The sequence below is a fragment of the Anser cygnoides genome, chromosome 1 (assembly GCF_040182565.1).
Source record: "Anser cygnoides isolate HZ-2024a breed goose chromosome 1, Taihu_goose_T2T_genome, whole genome shotgun sequence".
Classification (NCBI taxonomy): Eukaryota; Metazoa; Chordata; class Aves; order Anseriformes; family Anatidae; genus Anser; species Anser cygnoides.
This window is the reverse complement of record NC_089873.1, coordinates 43,572,659-43,592,339: the sequence shown is the minus strand read 5'-3', so window position 1 is coordinate 43,592,339 and position 19,681 is coordinate 43,572,659.

Genomic DNA, 19,681 nt, shown 5'->3' with positions numbered 1-19,681 from the left:
AAATGCCCTTAGCAACGTTCTCCATTGCAGTGGGCCAAGTGGAGGATTCATATGTTGATGCTGGTCTTTTTCTCTTTATACCTTAATGCCAGATCTTGTTAGATATAAGCACAAGGACCTAAGAGGAAGTAAAAGCATAAGAACAAGAAAAAGTGGACATGGAATCGGAAGTGGGATCACTGCAAAGCTCTACCTGTAATCAATTGGTTTTACGTCACAGCTGATCTCTAGAACCTCAATCACCCTTTCCACCAAATTAATTCTAAAATATTTTGTATAATTATAGTTGAATAGTGAGTTCATAACTGCCCAGGTTGCTCTTGACACCTTATGGCTTGAGCAGAAGTTTAGTCTCGAATTATAGAGAAATATTTTCTTATCTTGGACCCACAGGGCCCTGAGTACCACTCCAAATGCTTCCTTTTTATTTTTCACTTACTTGAGCCACAGGCATGATGGAATTTTAACCTTTTATCTCTTTGACTCTTTGCAGCAGCATCAATAACCAGAGGGGATCAGATATATCTGGTCCTGTTCAGCACTCTGAAAGGGTACCTAGGTAAGGATGAAATTTTCAGCCTGCCCTTGCTGCAGCCCTATTCTACCCATACAATACCATTCCTGCTTTGGGATATGGTTCAATACCTTGGCTACCAGGTATTTTGCTTTTTGTCAATTTCTGAAGTGCAGGTTATTAGGATGGGCTCAGATGTGGGCCTACTGGGGTTGTCAGAGTTTGTTTGCACTTTGGTTATGGACATGCCTCTGCTCACTTTCCCATTCGCCTTTTTTTTTTCCTTATCTTTTACACTTATATTCAATTGCATCTTTCTTAACAGAAACTTTCCTTTCCGATATATTTTATTGTTAATATACAATGCTATTCTTCCTTTTTTTTTTTTTTAGTGTGAATTGTATCACCTCCTGTTTCAATTTTACAATTTTTCATCTAGCTTCTCAACAGAAAAATTCATACACTATCCTCATTATAGTCTCAAGGCAACCACTTAGAGTAATTTTGCCTCGAAGACGTCTAGGCTTGTTCTCCTGTCCTGTTCTCAGTCACTTCCCATTCACACAGAAGACCTTCTCACCTGAGATTTTTAGGTATATTCAGATTGGGCTCAACAGCATATCTGGGGATATATGTTAACATCCATGTTTTGTTGTCTATTATTACCCATATGTTGTATAATTAAGACACCAGTCAAAGCTTTTATAGGGTTAATTTTTTGCCATTCCTCCTGAAGTGTCAAGAGGTGCACTCAGATACCCATACAGGGTGTGTTTGCATTCTCGTTTTCATTTGTCAGGAGAGCATTTATGGAGCAAATCTCTGCATAGCCCCCACTTACTGCATTTTTGATACTCTTTAGAGGGTGCTCTCAGAATGTGTCATCTGGATTTTGTTCAGGGGAAACTAAGCTGGAAGGCACCCTAAAATGTGAAGTGGATGCTAGGTCACCCGCACTACCAATTTCTACAGATCTGATCCTGATGAACCTACACTATCTGTTAATCTACTGATGGTCACAGTTCACTGGTAAGAACTACAGAAAACTTTGATGTGTTGCTGCACTATGACATTCACTGTTTTAAGCAGGTGAGAAGGACTGAGACATCTTTCTTTTCTAGAGATGTTTCAAATGTCTGATTGATGTGGACATCATAAGGGCAAAGCTGGTGCACAAAAGACGTGCAAGCTGGTAAAGAACATGTATTTATCCCACATCTACAATTTGTCAGATAAACACTTGGTGAAGAGAGATTAAATAATTTCCATGAATTTTCTTGAAAGTCTGAGTAATGGTGACTCTATAGGGGACCAGATTTTATTATGCTGACAATGGCCTGTGGGAAATTTAAGCAAAAGAACTTAACTGTCATTCATGGAAAAATAATTCCTGCTGCTGGGATGGAGCATACCAGACTCCATGGCCTGTGGTATGTAGGGACACTGCTTTTCTGAACTCAATTATGTCTTCCTGCCTTAAGTTATATGAACTCCAGAGTGGCATGCAGGAGCATGGAACGTGGAACAGCTTTAATTCCTGATTTTCGTTTATATATGTTGTTATACTTCTAGCTGACTTTTGCTTACTTAGATTCTACTATTTACTTTACTCTGTTCAAATTCTGTTTTTCCAAGGAAATTATATTATTTGGATATCCACAATGTCACGTGCACTCTCACTGAAAATTTGGGAACTGACTAGAGCAAGTGTGTGTACTCTGCATGCTGGTGCTTGTGTGTAAGTATATGGCCATTTCAGAGAATTTATAAGCAAGTGGGAGCACCATCCCTGAAATGCAAGTTTGGCAAGTGGAGTAGTGAATCGTAATGCATGCTGTGGGCTAGGAAGTCAGTAAGGTAGAGATATGAAAAAGACAACTTCATATAATTATACAGTCTTTGTATGGGAAGGTTTAAAAAAAAAAAGTCTCATTCACAGTGGCCTTGGCTCTATTGCTGTTCCAAATCACTGCTGTTTTCCTTTGATTGGATATGGACTTTAGTGTTCATATCAGTTACAGTCCTGTTAGTATCTGAGAGGTGCAACCTTGCTAACTAAACAGACTCCTCTGGTTCAAGATGGTAAGGTAGGATTTCATTACAGCTCTCATGTTGGGCAGTTATGAGACACAGTTCTAAATGGCAGATGCTTTAATGCCTGTGTCAGGGTCTACAGTGACAAATAGTCACCACTGCACAAACACATTTATTTTACTACAAGACGTTTTCCTGGGGAGGAGGGAGTGCCAATCAGAAACCAGAAGCCCATTGCACTGTTGCTGGCTGGGACAGGCATTTTCCGTGGTTCTATCCACAAGCTGGGATTCTTTGCAGGAAGGAAAGCAATAAAAATTACAGTCATCTTCTACTTTTGATTAGGAAGGAAAAAAATAAAAAGAGGGGACTTGAAATCTGACATGAGTCCAAGACACATCATGTGCTTTATAATCATTTTTTTTGCTATCACATTTTTTTTGTAAGTACATGAAAGATCATTTTATAGTTATATACTTATTTATCTGTTTAGACTATAAGCAGAAAGTGCATTTTCACACTATACAGTTTCAGAACATAATTACAATGATATCTAAACCCGACTCAGTCAAAAGGACAATAATTAAACTATAGCTGCTACTACTAATTAAAATAAATACTAATTTTAATTCTGTAAGTGAAAGTAAAGAAAGGCTTGGAGGATAACCAGTTTCTGCATCCAGCACTTAGTCTAATCATATCCCTGCTGCCTATGGACAGAAAGAGAGCTTTGTGTTCAGGCAGTGTAAAAATGACAGCTTTCTTTTCTGGAGCTCACAAGGGATTTTTGCAGAATCACGGTACTTCATGGAAAAATGGGATGACAGTGCCCTGGAGTCTGGAAACCACGAAGGTACAATGGAAGTTATGGACGTACAGAGCTCTCTTCCCAGCAATAACCTAGGGATTGTTTAAAACAGCACATCACAAAGCCACGAAGTGTTTATGCTGAATCATCATCTTCTATACACAAATTGCATTAAACAATTTCATTCTCCATTGCCAATATATTTTTTTGGTTTCCTGGTGTAAGCTCTTTGACATATGGATGTGCCGGTTCAATGAGCCGTTTGATTAGAGATACATAGCTCTGGATAACAAAGATAAAGTCAATAAGCTGTAGTCACATGTAGGCATTACTGGGTCTTGACTTATTTCCTGGTGCTGCATTAATATACTCCTCAGTTATTCCATGCACTTGTGGATTTAAAATGCAGAAACAACTGAAACGAGAATCTCCTGAGATAGTTCCTTTTCTAAAACGTAAATAACGTATTGGAAGTAATGCAGTCCTTTCATTGTCCCATAGATTTCCTTGTTCATCATGAAACAATACACATTTTCTCTGTTGTCTATAATTTCAAATTTTTATTCATTATATTTTCGGCATTGCTCTGGCTTTGTGGACAAACAATTTAGCTCATAATTTGGAAGAAGTGTTGATTTCTCCATGATTTGTATTTTGAACATTCTGCATGATTTATACTTTGAGATTTTGTTCTCCGTGCATCATCATTACCTCTTTTTCTTTCCACTACCCACATTACAGCCAACTGAACAAATAAAGCTTGTCTCATATACATTGTTATGGCTTGCTTGAGATCCTTTGGGTGACATGTCATCAATCTTTCCATAATATACGGTAAATATAGAATGATGTTTCTCTGTCCTGTCATGTTTTCAGCCTTAGCAGACATAAATGCTACATCTCAAGTGTTCTCTTCCAAGTTCTTGCTTAGGTACAACAATTGGCTTTGCTAAGTCAGACTCAACTTTGAATATACATGTATATTCATGTATACTTAGATATAAAACATGTTTGCTAGGACTGGAATTTTGGCTCTCTAGGTGATTACAAATTTACCTTTGAATCCTTCTGTGAACCAGTCAATTTCAAGGCCTAGCTATTGTTCTCTTTAACCCTTTCATGTAGACATTTGAATTACTTTTGTTTTTTGTGTCTATAAAGAGCTCTTTCCCACCATCAGAGGAATGAAGTTTTAGTTTACATCTTTGTTTATTTATCATTTAGATATTTAGTACTTTTTTTTTTTAAACTCATATTTGGTGCTGGATATTTTTATACTCCTGCTATTGTCATACTGCTGTCATCATCTGAATTTCCATAAATATGTTGCTGACTGATTTGAATGTGATGTTCACAACATGAACTTGGGGTAGTCTGATGTGACCATTCCTTTCTAAGCACCAGTCAGATTCTGTTCTCTGTGTAGCTTTTCTCAAGTCTTTTGCTTCCTGCATATGCAAAATCCTTGTGCTTTACTGGGCTTTAATCCAAAAATAAAACAACTGGGTTTGCATATTTATTATTAAATATATGTATATCGTTTTCTCAATTTCTTTCTGTAGTATAGAAAGAAAAACATGTTTTCACAGACCTACTTTTCTTTACCTCTGAAGAATACACCGATCATCAAACATTTTCATTATTCATCCTAGTATCTTCTTACCCTCTCCACTAGGATGGAGCTGTTACACAAGCTGCTGTGTTTTGGGGCCATTTTGTATCACTCACAGTCTCCTGCATCTGCTGGCTTCTTTTACTCATTAAAAGACAAATATATGTCTGTCCCTTCCTGGCTATAACTTAGTCAGTAGTCTACCTGGAAAATACCTCAAAAGTCCTTAAAGTTTTGTCTCCCACCAAAATATAGGGAAGATGTGTTCAAGGTGCCAGGAATGACTTGTCACACTGCTGTCCACCAAATCTGTTATCTGTATTTTCTGAGAAAGATGCGTATCAGATGCTTCAGTTGAAGATACAGCTTGCTCTGAAGGTTTCAACAGGGAAGTTTCTTCCTAATTCCTGTAGTTACAGTGATGTACATCCTCAAACATGATAGATGGACTCTCTTGCAAACTTAAATTCTGTATAATATATCTGGGACTTGAGAAAATGTTAATGCAGAATTCCCATGTATCTTATCTACACAGGTTTTCAAAAGGAAAATTGCTGCTTCTTTTGGAAAATAGAAGCCATTAAGAGAAAGGCTTCTGAAAATAAATTTGCTCTGAATTAAATAGCAATAATGACCTTGAATCCAACATATATCATATCATGTTGTTATCAGAACCTGTTGCACAGCTGCAAAACTCTTTTAGGCTGTGAAGGTCATTATGTTATTTGACTGTGTGTCATTTAAGGTACGTGCTTTGTAAATAAGGTTACCTGTGATCTGTCAGTGTAAGAAATACAGCAGTCTATCTTGTATTCCTTCATCTGTATGTTCTGTTCATTTCACATCATTTCACTTCATAACTTCTGCATCTTTATATGCAAGGTTTCACTTTCTTTAAGATTCCTTAGGCTCAGAAATGTATTCTTTGAAGTACAACAGGACGTAGGGGTTGTAACAATCTCTTGAACATGCTGTGGGTTTGTGGCACAAAGAAAATCTGCAATTTTGTTGTGCGAGATTTTTGAAATAATTAAATGTCTCTGGCCACTATTTCTGTACCATGTTAAGTCACCTCTGTGATACTCCAAAAGTACAGAGGAGTCTTATGGTCATCCTAACAGAAAACATGAAATTTCTCACAGTCAGGGAAGAACCTTGTCTTAGTTGAGATTCTTTCTTCCCCATGCTGTTCATCTCACATGTAGGAAACAATACAGGAGTGAAAAAGGAATAGTATTCAGAAGTTCTGCCTGACAAAATGAGTCTTACCTTTTTCGTTCTAGTCGGACTTTACACAATCATACTCAAAAAATATCTGTATTTCACCAGACCATGCTGGAGAACATTTCAGATAAAGTGCATAGACTAAAAGATTGCCAGAAGTGCGTTCTGCCTGAAAGAAAAAAAAAATCACCAAAATATGGCTTAAACTGAATCGACAGAAGTGTTTGGATTTTTAGAGAAATTATATTAATTATGTTTCTTAGAAAAAAAAAAGATAATTAAACATTGAGGAAAAGCTTAGAAGAAAGAAGTATCTTAAGAATGTATTCTGATTACATAGAGAATCCCTGGAAGACGAATCCTAGATCTGCATTCTGAAATTTGTATCTAGACAACATATAGCTATGTTTAGACTTAAAGAAAATAGTGAGAAAATATTTTTCTTGTGAAGTGTGAAACAGCTGGCTTATAACAGAATCTGTTGACCTGCAGTGCCAGTATTTTTAAACAACATTTGTGCATTACAGCAGGCTAACAGAAGTGTTTGGCTGGAAGTGCTAAGCAGTGTAATTATCATTTTGTAGTATTATTGATTACTATAATAACTGAAAAATAGACAGAACAGACAGAAGTAACTGTGCAATAATAAGCAGATGCTATGTATGCTGCAAGCTCCAAGTGACAAATAATCAATTTATTTTAGATATGTCCACACATAGTAGCCTAGTCACATTCTCTTCAGTGGGAGCTACTGAGTACTTTGTATTTCTAAAAACCCCAGTGCTTGAATTAGATGACTAATTATATATTATAAATGCCATTTTATGAGAATACACTTTCGTGTAAAAGCTTTGTACTGGAACTACTGTCTTCAGCTTGGGACAGCAACATTGGAACAGCACTAAAAAGCAGCTAGCAATGTCTGCAGGCAGTTTCTGAAAAGGGATGGTAGTGTAAGGGACAGGTAAGTTCATAGCATGGCACTTGCCAGTTCATGTTAGAGCACCTTATCTTTCTTTTCCTTCAGAACTGGTCACTTGCAGCTATATTAATTAGCAAGCTGCAAATTCAATAGCAAGTGGAGATAATGAGAGCAGTTGTGTGTACAGCAGGAAAGCAGTCTTCAGGGTACAAGTCCAGTCACAGATTACTTTCATCTTGCACTCATATTGTTGTCATCAGTAGGCGATGTCTTGCTTTGAGGAATCAGGATCACTAGAAATAAATAATAGTTACACAGGACAGAACCTGTATTTCAGAACTGAACACCAGTCTGTAAACTGTGGTTGTGGAGGACAGCATTAACATTTTTCAAAACAAGTTAAAGATTCAGAGTAGCGTTCCAAAAAATCAGTTGAGCACACAGTATGTATGTGTATGTATATATTACTATTGTATTATACATTATAAACTAAAATAACGTAACAATATGAAAGAGAATAACCTAACAAAGATTCTCATATGTAGGCATCAAACAAGTATTTAACAACAGGGTAAAGAAAGTTAGTCATATTTAGAGGGTTCCCAGTGAAGAATATAAGGGCTCTGAAATGTTTACAAGATTGATCATTAACAGTGACATGGGTAAGACAGAAGTTGTCTGTGATATTAATTGTCCATGAACAGTCAAGATTTTCTTTTTGCATCTCTTTCAAGCTGCAAAATCCATCCTGCACAGTCCACTAACAGTCAAGGTCATTATGATAAAGAAATCGAGAGTATGAGAAACCTTACATGGACTTCTGCAGTTCTTATCAAGGAAATCACTTTTCATTATTACAAGAGAATTAGGTATCAGCATTCAAAGTATTAATGTCATTAGTGTCATTAGTGAAGAATGGCCAAGAAAGATTGCCAACTAATTAAGAACTAATTAATTGAAATTGTTTCTGGAGAAGACAGATCCCTGAAGGTTCTGGATCACCAGCGTTGCTCCATTTGGATCCAAAACTGAAGTTAATTGTAAATTGACTATGTATCTTTTGCCAACAGATGCTAAGGCTTAGTATTTTCTGGAACAGGGAATTATTAAGTGATCACATGATTGACACTCTTTACCAACTATATCATTCATTACACAAGCTGAAAAGTAACGTACGAGCAAAATCAAGCAACATCAATGACCAATGGCTTCTTATAATTAGCTGTCTCTTGGTTAGAGGATGTGTCTTTGCAGAATTTGGTTTTACACAGGCAGCAGCAACAGTTTATAAACAAGAGCCTGCAGAAGCTCAGATTATCACACCTTATTGGGAGCTTTCTCAGGCAAGCATCTCAAATTTGAGGTTTCCATGGTTCTAGGAATTTTGTAACACTTTATGTAAACTATTTTCCAGAATTCTAACCATTCAATACTGGGATTATGTCCTGACGCTGGGTTAAATTAGCAGAGAACTTGCTGACAGTTTCAGGTAAGTTTTAAGCTGCTCTTAAAGTCATGTTGCTGAAGTAAGAGGAGGAAAAAACCCAACCAACCAAACCAAATGGAATAAAAGAAAACCAAACCAAACAAAAGCAAACAAACAGAAGACAGGACTAAGGCTGCGAAAGAAAGAATGGCATAGTCATCTTAAGACAAAATCAAAACAGCAAAGGACAAATAAAAAACAACAATCAAACGACACAAAAAGTAAGAAGAAACTTTCAACAAATATTATAGTATCAAGAAAACTAAGGGACCCTGAATAGAGAGAAAGACTTTAACTGTTGAAGCTGTGCTTAATGCCTCTGTCAATTCAAATTACAACAAGAAGGTGAAGTGGGTTTAACCAGTTAACACAATTAACATTAGTGACAAAAGGATAAGGAGTCAGGACAGGAAAACCAAGAGGTAAAAGTAATTAGATTATTGTACATATTAAAACTGGTTCAGCCTCAGCATACTTAGAAAATCAACTGAACTGATCTCAGTGTCATTTCCTGATATCTTTGAGAGATCTTGGATGATGAAATTGCAGAAGATTATAGATGGGCAAATGGAATGTATATTCTTAAACAGAAGAAAAAAAAAGGCTCTTGTAGGTGAGTAGTTCAACCTAAGTTTCTCTAAAAATGCTGAGAAAATGGTAGAATATTTATATGCTTCTGGAAAAATACAAAGGAGTAAATAACGCTAACATGGAGTAGTCTTATTCTCATTACAAAATCTTCAAGAAGGAGCTGTGCCAAACCAATTTAGTCTCCTGTTACAAGTCAACAATTCTTGTGGTTATAGGATGAGGAGAAACCACTTATCTTGATTTTAATGTAGTTTTTTTTATAGCTTCAGCTGCAATCCTGTACCCGTTTTCAGGCATTGTATCTCAAAACAGATACAGCTGGTACAACTAGAAAAAATGCAGAATGCTAAAAAGAACAACTGGGAGGCTTAGAAACATCAGCTGAATAAATGCTGAATCAATGTTGTATAGACTAGAGAACAGAGATGTTAATAGGAAGTACCGGCAGTGATTGAGTAAGCAGTAAACTGATGTTTGTGATTGTGGATAGAAAATACATTATACAATTAGTTATAACAAGGCAGTTTTGGCTAAGTCTTCTGATGGAAGGAAAAATACTAGACTGGCTTGCCTGCAGAGCAACAGCTATATAGACCTCTGCCAGCAACGATGTAGCCTTCAAGCAGAATATGATAGAATCTGGGACTTCCTAAGATTCCTTTTTTGCCTTATTTTCCTACAATCTATGCTATCACTGTTTCCTATTAGAATGGATTCTACAATATTAACTGAGGAAAATTAAGATGGAAAAAAGGAAGGCAGTCTAGGTATCAGAACTCTTGTAGGATGGGACAAGATTCAGCCAGGCTCACGTAATTTTTTTTAATACTGTACTTGGGTGTGTGAACAGCTGCCTTCCACATTTCATGTGAGAGCCTGCCCCCCTCAGGCTACATCATTTTTTGAATGGACATTCAAATATTGTTGAAAGTTGCACTACTGGAGTATGGCAGATAGACAGTGATTCCTCAGTAGCCTTAGCCCAGGGACCAGCATATTTGATGTGATAAACGCGGATAAACAGATCCCTGTTCTGAACCAAGCAGAGGATGAAAATAAATCAGTGTCTCCTGTGTGTTATTTGAATGTTTAAAATACAAGCCTAGAGACTTAGTCCTGGATTCCTTCTAGAGGCTAAATCAAAATTAGCAATTCCCTATTATTTGACAACAATGATAATGAGATGATAACTCCCAAGCCAGCATGAGTTACAGTCAGAGCTATGTGGGCATGTGTAATTTGCCACTTTTTGTCTCCATTGTCAGTGCTTGCTGTCTCCCAGATTCCACTCATAATTTCTGAGAGCTCCTTTTTTTAGTGGCAGTTTTTCTGTATGCTTTGAGGTTGGGCACGTGTCAGCTAAGGATTCTGCTGCACAGCAGGATGTCCCAGAGTTAAGCATTGTAACGCTTAAACGTCCTTGAGATCCTTGAGCACAAGCCAACTCCTATTCAACGTCATTACTCCTTTCTCAATGCCTCTCCCTCTTTGACCTTCAGGAAAGAAGAAGAAAAAAACCACCAATAACAACAAAAAACAAACCAACAGAATTTCATACACTTCCAGCTTCATGGAACATGGGGTGGATGGTAATTGGTGTGGTCTGTTTACTGAAAACTTCATGTCCTCAAAAGTCACAAATGCATCGAATATGCAGACAAGCCAGAGAGGAGCTTACATTTAGAAAGGCTCGCATGCAGGAGATGGCAATGGTTGCCCTGCGATCTCACTGCTCCTTTGTGAAGCAGGACTGGGCTGAGTGTCCGGGCTATTTTGAAGGTGTTGGCTTCAGCAACTTCCACTGTCTCACTTCCTCCCAAAGTCAGGGGTTTGGATTACGCAGCCATGCCAGCAGACCAGCCATGTGATACATCTTTGGCAAGGAAACTTTATTTGAATTGTGTGCAAGCCATGTGCAACGCAAGGTTAGCCTCTGCTGAAATATAAAGCCTAAAATTATTTTTGCAGTCCTCTGAGATGAACTATAAATAGCTCTACAGTATATACAATTGATTTCCTAAATGTGATTGAGACTATTCTATATAGATCATAAAGAACTGTTTTAAAATGGTAACAGAAAATCTTGTTTCATTTGATATGCAATCTCAGTTTCATTATAAATGAAATATTAAGGACTTTCTCATAGATTTGCCTTTTTGGAAACATGAACTTCTTACCAAAATTTATCAATATACCAAGCTCTCACTTATGTTTGGAATTTCTTTTTCAGGAAAAATGAAAACGTTGTATAATGTTGAATATCAGTGGAATATAGTACTTAAGTATTTCATTAATGAACCATTCTTTTCTCCTAAGCACTTTAATAAAGGCTGTGTCAAATATGTTGTTTACAATGGATTTTTGTTAAGTACAAAGTTCTTTTCATACAGACATTGGCTCTGTTAACATGGTTTCTTCAAGCTTATGTCTAAGTTTTAAATCCTTCTGGAGCTGACACCAACTGTCCATTTTGACACTTGCGCATTAGTTTTCTCTCAATGGAACCATTCTCTGTCTTTCAGCTGTTGTAGCAATTTTATATTTTACAATGTCTCCTTACAAGACCCCACTGAACATTTTCCTGGTTTTGGAGAACCATATAATATGATGGCACAAAGTATTTCACAGCTCTATCAGAATAATTTTCCACTTGTTCCAGTGGCCATTCAAGAAAATGAAGCCTCAGTCTAACCCCTTGCAATCTGTTAAAAATCAAAATCGATTATTTCTGTAGAGAAGACTTAATGGTCATGACAACTATTAATCCAAGTCATACTTCCCTCTGTTAGCCTGAAGGAAGATAGTTATACTTGACAAAGTTAGATGTCCCTTTAAGAGCTTGAGTACATGTTTGTGTGTATGCGTGGTATAAACTACATGTGGATGTAGTATATCATAATAGTGACCACAAGTTAGAAAAAATGTTGGCATCTCAAATAAGTTAATTCTTGTCATTTTGCTATTATTCTAAACACAGGGACAAGAGATTTATGTCCAGAGCCTGAATAAGAAGCAAGGTGCCTTTTGTCGCAAGTAGCCTGCTGTGCTCCAGGGGTACTCATTTGAACCTTTCCAGAAATGAAGCTCTCTGCAAATACTGTTTTAGCTAATGTCCACTTTCCACACCAAGAGCTGCTGCTTACCACAAGTTCTGTACTATCAAGATGCAAGAACTGACAGGATGATGAACACAAAGCAAAGCATGAGCACTTCGTGGCAGTGATACTGTCTACGGTATCTCTTGACAATATCCGTACCTTTTGTTTGTACTGGGATAATGCTGATAGGAGAAAGAATTTATTCCTTGGACAACATCTTAGTTGTGATAGCAAGAGTACAAAGACATTTTGGGAGAAATTACTTTCCCCATAGAGATTCCAAATATGAACAGATAGGATGGATAAAAGTTAGGAAAACTGGTTTAATATTTCCCTCCCCGCCCCAAGGAGCTGAGAAACACAGAAATTAAATGATTTGTTTCAGATGTGCAAAGTCTCTGAAAACAGATTTTATCCCATGCTAGCACATGACCATCTTGCTAGACCACCTTTCTCTGACTGACATTCAGCACTAGTAGTGAAGTCAGGGATTCCTTCTTGTTTCAGAGAGCACGTCAATATACAGGAGAGGAATGTTTGTCTCATTAACTTTAGTACATAGTTAGTATAGCTCACACAATTGATCTCCATTAACCAGCAACCTGATATGTCCCCTAATCTGCTTAGGAGTGCCAAAAAAGAAAAGGAAAAATGGGAAGGGCAAAAGAAGGGAAAATCAAGAAGTGATAAATGTATCCACCACCTTGACCATGCAGTCATGGTCTTTGTGTACTGTATTTAGTAATGTTCCTACAACAACAGCCACCTCACAGGAGTAGACATATTTTTGAGGAATTACAATAATATGGAATTCTAGAACATTTTTTATGAAAGCATCTTCCTTATAGTTGTTTTATCAGGACAGCACAGTATTTTCCTAAGATAACCTGTAACTATTCCAAGGTCAGTATTTCCAAATTTCTATTCTGAATGAGGAAAAAGATATATGAGTGTGAACCCCAAGGAAGACAGTATGTCTTTACAAGTCTAAAATGAGAGGAAATGAGAGGTTTTGCTGTTCAGTGTCATGAAGATGAGTTCCTGTGACTTAATCTTCTCTGCATTGGGCTTTGGATATGGAATTATGTGGTATATTTGCACAGATGCTCCATTTCCTACTTAAGACCTTCCTAAAGCTAAACAAAACTGTACAGTTGGTATAAAGGGTACATTTTGTTTAGAAGTGCTCCTTTGATGAAATTTACTGAATATAGTATTTGGCAGATAGCCAAGTTGGCTAAGCTCCTATAGCCAAAGGTGAGAGAAACAAAGTAAATTCACTTCCGTCTAGGTGTACCAGATCTGTTCTAGACCTGGCATGAACTGCCTTCTATGCATGCCCATGTCTCTCCACTGACAATAGGAGAGGGTTAGCTTAAATTGTAACTACTATATGGCTGAAACTAGGCAAGATTAATTCAGCTCTAACACAGAGGAAGATTAAAGTTCTGGCCTAGGCTTACCAAGGTATTACACCAAAGCAGAACATAAGACTAATCACAGGTAGTCAGTGGTCCTTAGAGTTCAAGGTATAATGTCCAGGTTGGAAATGTCCAGTGCATCTGTTTGTCTTATTGCACTGTTGTATAGGACTTTAGCTAATTGCAGAATGGTATGTGTCAGTGATAACGCTAATTCTGAATTTTCTTGTTTAGCAGAGAGAGATTTGGACTAAATTCCACACATCCCAAAGTCAGTCAGCTTTGGGAATGTTTTCTGGATACCCCAGCTTGGACAGAACTGCACTGTCAGATAACTGTCTTGTTCTCAAAAGAGAGTAAGATTACATGCTTGGGAGGCAGTCTCCTCAGGTTGATCCTTGCCCATGCCTAGTGAGTAGTGCTGTGTTGTTGCAGCTCATTTAAGAATTTTCTGCCCAATACGCAAGGCCAGATCCACACTATGTGCATTGTCTTTGCAATACTTACAGACAAGTAGTAGAATTCTGTAAGAAAAATAGTTAAGAGGAACTATTGTGAATGCCAACAGACAAGTGATAAACAAAAAAGCACTTAACTGTTTTATAGTGGATTCCGAGAATGGGATTATTGATATATGGTTTGCATTAGAAGTGGATAAATTTAATCTGCAGTTATTCCCAACTGGAGAGCATATGCAGACATCAGACTGAGGGAGAGAGATACACATACAGGCTTACTTTTCTGCTTATGCCTTCATTAGAGGAATAAAACCCTCTCCTCTGCCTACATTCTGTCAGTCCAGGTTCTGCACTTGTGGAGAAAAAATATTTGTTTTTATATTTAAATTAGTGAAAGCATTGACTGAATAGAGTCCCTTGGTTCCCAGTACTAACTCGAATCACAAAGGTTGTTATCAGCTGTCATAATATGTGTTTCCTGTATTTGTGTTTTTCAAATGAGCTGGGGACATTTACAGTAAAGCTTATTTAAATGTATTCCTGCATGACTGACAAGAGTGTTCGGTATGTTGCAGTACTCAGCTCAAAGGTTGTATTATGTTGTCTCAAATACGCTCTGTGTGTTCCAGGGCACTTCCTGCTCAGCAGGCTTCGGGGAACATAACAGTAAACAGTAAAGCTTTAGTTGTGTATTAGATTTCCACTATCCAAGTATTCTTCTCCTATCTTCCACAACTCCATCTCCTGCAAAATATTTTAGGAATATCCTTGTAAAACTTCCTTCAGGTTATTATTGACTATGAAGAGTACCAGGATGGTTTATTCATGATTACAGTGGATAGCTGTGTGCAGCTGTCATCCTACAAAAAGATCACCCTGGTAACACCAATCAACAAGCAGAGTAAGATGATCCAAATATAACTGAAACCTTCTAAATGTTGTCTTTCAACTCAAATATAGAGGCACAACTTCGTCCCAGACTTTCCCTAGTGAAGTGAGATGTGCCATAGACATTGTTATTCACTGCTTCACGGCCATTGATTTGCAGTTCTCTTTACACAGTTGAATATGAGAAAGAATATGAGAAAGGGACTACAGGATAAGGGAGCTGGATAAGGGAGCCGGGAGAAAAAGGAATTAAAATCAGTAATCTGTTCGGCATTGTTTGGGAAAAGAGAATCACCATGCAAAATATCAAACATTAGATCCATCTTGCTGTTTTCAACTGACACTAATCAGTGACCAGTGCTAAAATTTATACCAGAATTTGTGATAGCAGTAGAGGGAACTCGGGGGTAGGAAACCAGTAATTTAGTTTATCCTTACAACTGTATGAAGTGCTTACGCTGCAAAGACATGCAAGTGATACCACTGTTCAGGTCTGAGGTCTGCACTATAGTAGATTTGCACTTGTCTTACAGTTCGTAACTGTAGCCACACAGAGGACAGGAAAGAAAATGCATTCTGGCAAAGGGCCAGTGCAGAAATGCAGCTGATATTCCGTGATGTCATCTGCAAATCAACTTAGAGGGAAGGGAATAGAGAGCAAGTTTGAAGACCAGTACACCCCTTACCTGAGAATGACATATGATTGAGCCTGTAGTATCTGACTTAGATGACCCGTATTTGTTTACAGTACCCTTCTGATACGTCACATATAGACAAACAACACAAAACAAAAACAAATACAGAAGCAATGCAAAATAGAAAACAGAACACAACATGAAGGACAATGTTGGGAGGAATTGTCTTTTCAGCATCATGCATAGTGGTGACACAGCAGTTGTGGAAAAGCGTGGAAACAGTGGACCAGTTTCAGTATATTTTCTTTGACTTAGTTCCTTAAAATCAAAAATTGACAAAGATATGCCCAAAACTATGTGTCAATGGTTTCCAGCTGCAGGCTACTGCATTCAATGCATTGCAGTCTTTGCAGCAGTGAATGAACATGCAGCTTAATTATACACATACACTGAATTCATTATTACCCTATGTGTATCTCCTAAAACTGACAGCTAATTGGATACTTTTCACAGATCTTAAAACAAAACAAAACAAAAATCAATTTGGATCTGGCTTATTTATCATTTATTTATTTCCATGGCTACATGATGATCTGTATAATTCTTACTACACACCTAATACATATTCTGAAGCGTATTTTTCAAATTTTATTTTAGCTTGCTGTCAAAATGTTTTCAGAAAAACTCTATTGTGCTCACAGACCTCACAGGACATTGTCTTGAACCTCTGCATTTGCAGGCTTTGTCCCAGTTGAGTAAGAACTGTACATAAAAAACAGAGCTTGGAGCCTGTACCAGACACTAGCCAGCTTCAGCCTTAATATTTTTAAACATTGCGCAATTGTGAAGTCCACACGATCACCGGTGCCTTGGCAAGATAAAAGTTTTAGAAATGCCACATGACAGCAAAAGCTTCTATATGTAGTGAGTGTATCTATGTAAGTAGCACAACAACTCTGTTGCTAAATCATCTTCCAATTAAACACACTTTCATATCTAAATTAGAGGAGTAGTCAATAGTCAATCTATTTATGAAGGAAAAGTATTAGTATTGAAAACGTTCTTGATTTGTAGGAGGCAACAGGACACAAATTTCCCCCTATTATACTATGAATTTAAGATTTTGAAATAGGTCAAGTAGCACAAAACAGTGCATTAATGATGTTTGCTTTGTTTCTTGGATAACATGTAAACATTCTTGGATACAACCGTGAAGAGACCCTTTTGTGCTGGGACTCTGCAGTCAGTAGAATTGTGACTCCATGTAAATGGATAGGAATTTTGTCCTTGATTTACCTGTGTGCAGGTTTTAATTCAACTTGCTACTGGTCATAAAATCAGATACATAGATCATCGACTTTTTATTTTTATTTATTTATTTAAGGTAACTGAAGGAATATTTTTTTCACTTCATTTCGGCACCTCTTTTGTTGCACCTGTTTTGTTTAAGATTCTGTTAAAAAAGTCATGACTACCAGGTATGCTTACATATTGATCAGCACTTTTCTGTCAGTTCCTATCTTCAATTCCATCACTGTTTTTCCAGGTTTTGTTCTGAATGCGCTTTGCAAATATCAAATAATTTACATTAAGGCACTTCTAAGGTTCATCTTGGTAAAGAAGACACTAACTGTGCAGTGTGATTTTGGTGTGGAAAAAGCAAGTACACACTTATCCTATATATCATGTTTACAAAGGTTTAATGTTCACTTCTCTGTCAAATTGAAATCTTGGGGATTTTTGTTTTGTTTCCAAATCTAGGAGGCTTTGTACATTTCTGTAAGTAACCAGGAAAGCTCACTGTCACATGTCACTTTAATATGAAATACAATTAATTCATTGTTCTTTGCTGTTTTTTCTTAATAACTGCATATGAGCATTTTGTATTGTAGCAATACACGGATGGCACACACTATTGATCTTTCACATAATGTTGTGAAATTAAAGTGCTGAATAGCTCCCACTATGCAGTAAAAGGACAAATTTGAATGTGCAATTACTATATCCGCTCTTATAAAAGTTCTAAAACATGCTTTAAATTCAATATGAATGTAACGTGCTGCTGTTCTCTCTTACTTTTGTAAGCAGAACAGGTCAGTTGTTGAGGGCAATGACAGTAGCCTCTTCTACAGATATCCAACAGAGTTGGCTATAAATACATATGGAGAGACTTCCATGTATATAGATGTCAGTTTTTATAGAATTGTACTGAACAACATAATATAGTAAGGTAGGGTGGATTGAGAATTGGCTGGACAGCAGAGCTCAGAGGGCTATGCTCAGTGGTGCACAGTCTGGTCGGAGGCCTGCAGCTACTGGTGTCCCCCAGGGGTCAGTACTGGGTCCGGTCCTGTTCAACTTCATCAGTGATCAGGACAATGGCACAGAGTGCACCCTCGGCAAGTTTGCTGATGACCCAAAGCTGTGAGGAGTGGCTGATACCCCAGAGGGCTGTGCTGCCATTCAGAAGGATCTCCACAGGCTGGAGAGGTGAGGAACTTCATGAAGTTCAACAAGGGCATGTGCAGGGCCCTGCACCTAGGGAGGAATAACCGCAAGCACCGGTACAGGCTGGGGGCTGAGCAGCTCTGTGGAGAGGGACCTGGGAGTCCTGGTGGACAGCAGTAACCATGAGCCAGCAATGTGCCCTTGTGGCCAAGAAGGCCAATGGTATCCTGGGCTGCACTCCCAAGAGCGTTGCCAGTGGGTCAAGGGAGGTGATCCTGCCCCTCTGCTCAGCCCTGGTGAGGCCACACCTGGAGTGTTGTGTCCAGTTCTGGGCTCCCCAGTAGCAGAGGGACAGAGAACTACTGGAGTGAGTCCAGGGGAGGGCTACGAAGATGATTAGAGGATAGGAGCACCTGTCATATAAGGAGAAGCTGGGAGAGCTGGGCCTGTTTTGCTTGGAGAAGAGAAGGTTGAGAGGGAATCTTATCAATGTATATAAATATCTGAGGGGAGGGTGTCAAGAGGATGGGGCTGGACTGTTTTTGGTGGTGCCCAGTGATATGATGAGAAGCAACAGACACAAACTGAAACACAGGAAGGTACATCTAATTATGAAGAAAAACTTCTTTACTGTGAGGGTGACAGAGCTCTGGCACAAGTTGCCCAGAGAGCTTGCAAATTCTTCTTTGGAGATATTTAAAACCTGCCTGGATGCCATCCTGTGCAACGTGCTCTAGGGGACCCCACTTGAGCTGGGGACTTGACCAGAAGATCTCCAGAGGGCCCTTCCATTCTGTGATTCTGTGTGACCCAATTTCAAAGTAATTGTAATCAGGTGAAAAAATTCTGGTATCCGTCTCTGGTTCTTACTCATCCAGTTTCTGCTTTGGATAGACTCTTGATACATTAGTAGCTCCTAAAATCTGTATAAAATTGAGTGGCAAAGTTAAGAATGAAAGTGGTGTGCTGTTTTATGTATATATATTCTTAAAATAGCAATGGGATAAATCCTGCCCACCTCCACATCTCAGGTTTTGTCAGCAGAACAAGCACAGGAGCTATTGCAAATGGGAAGAAGGGCTGGAAAACAAGAGACCATGTGGAAATTTTTTCTTCATGGCTGGACAGAGGTCTGGGGCATCTCATGATATATAGATGCTCTCCTCTCCCTGTAAATCATTGGTGGACACATGAAAAGGTCAGTGAACTACTGCTCCACTTATACTGAAAAATAGTTATTGCAGAGAATCGCTTGTAGATTTTTCTCCCCCTTAGTATATGTTCTATGAGTTGTGGCCAGTTTATGCTGAATATTGGCTTTTTATCCTAAATACAATGCAAAATGTGTCAAAGTAGCATATATCAGATTGCTTACATCAAATTTAAGAATAATATATTTGAATTACTATTCAGTTTTTCACTTTGACCCACAGAAAAGACAGACAATGATTCTAATGTCTTACTGAGATGTCAGGCAAGTATGCTACTGAATGTAGTTTGACTACCGACAGGTCCCCTACAAGGAGATGTAGGAATCTTCAT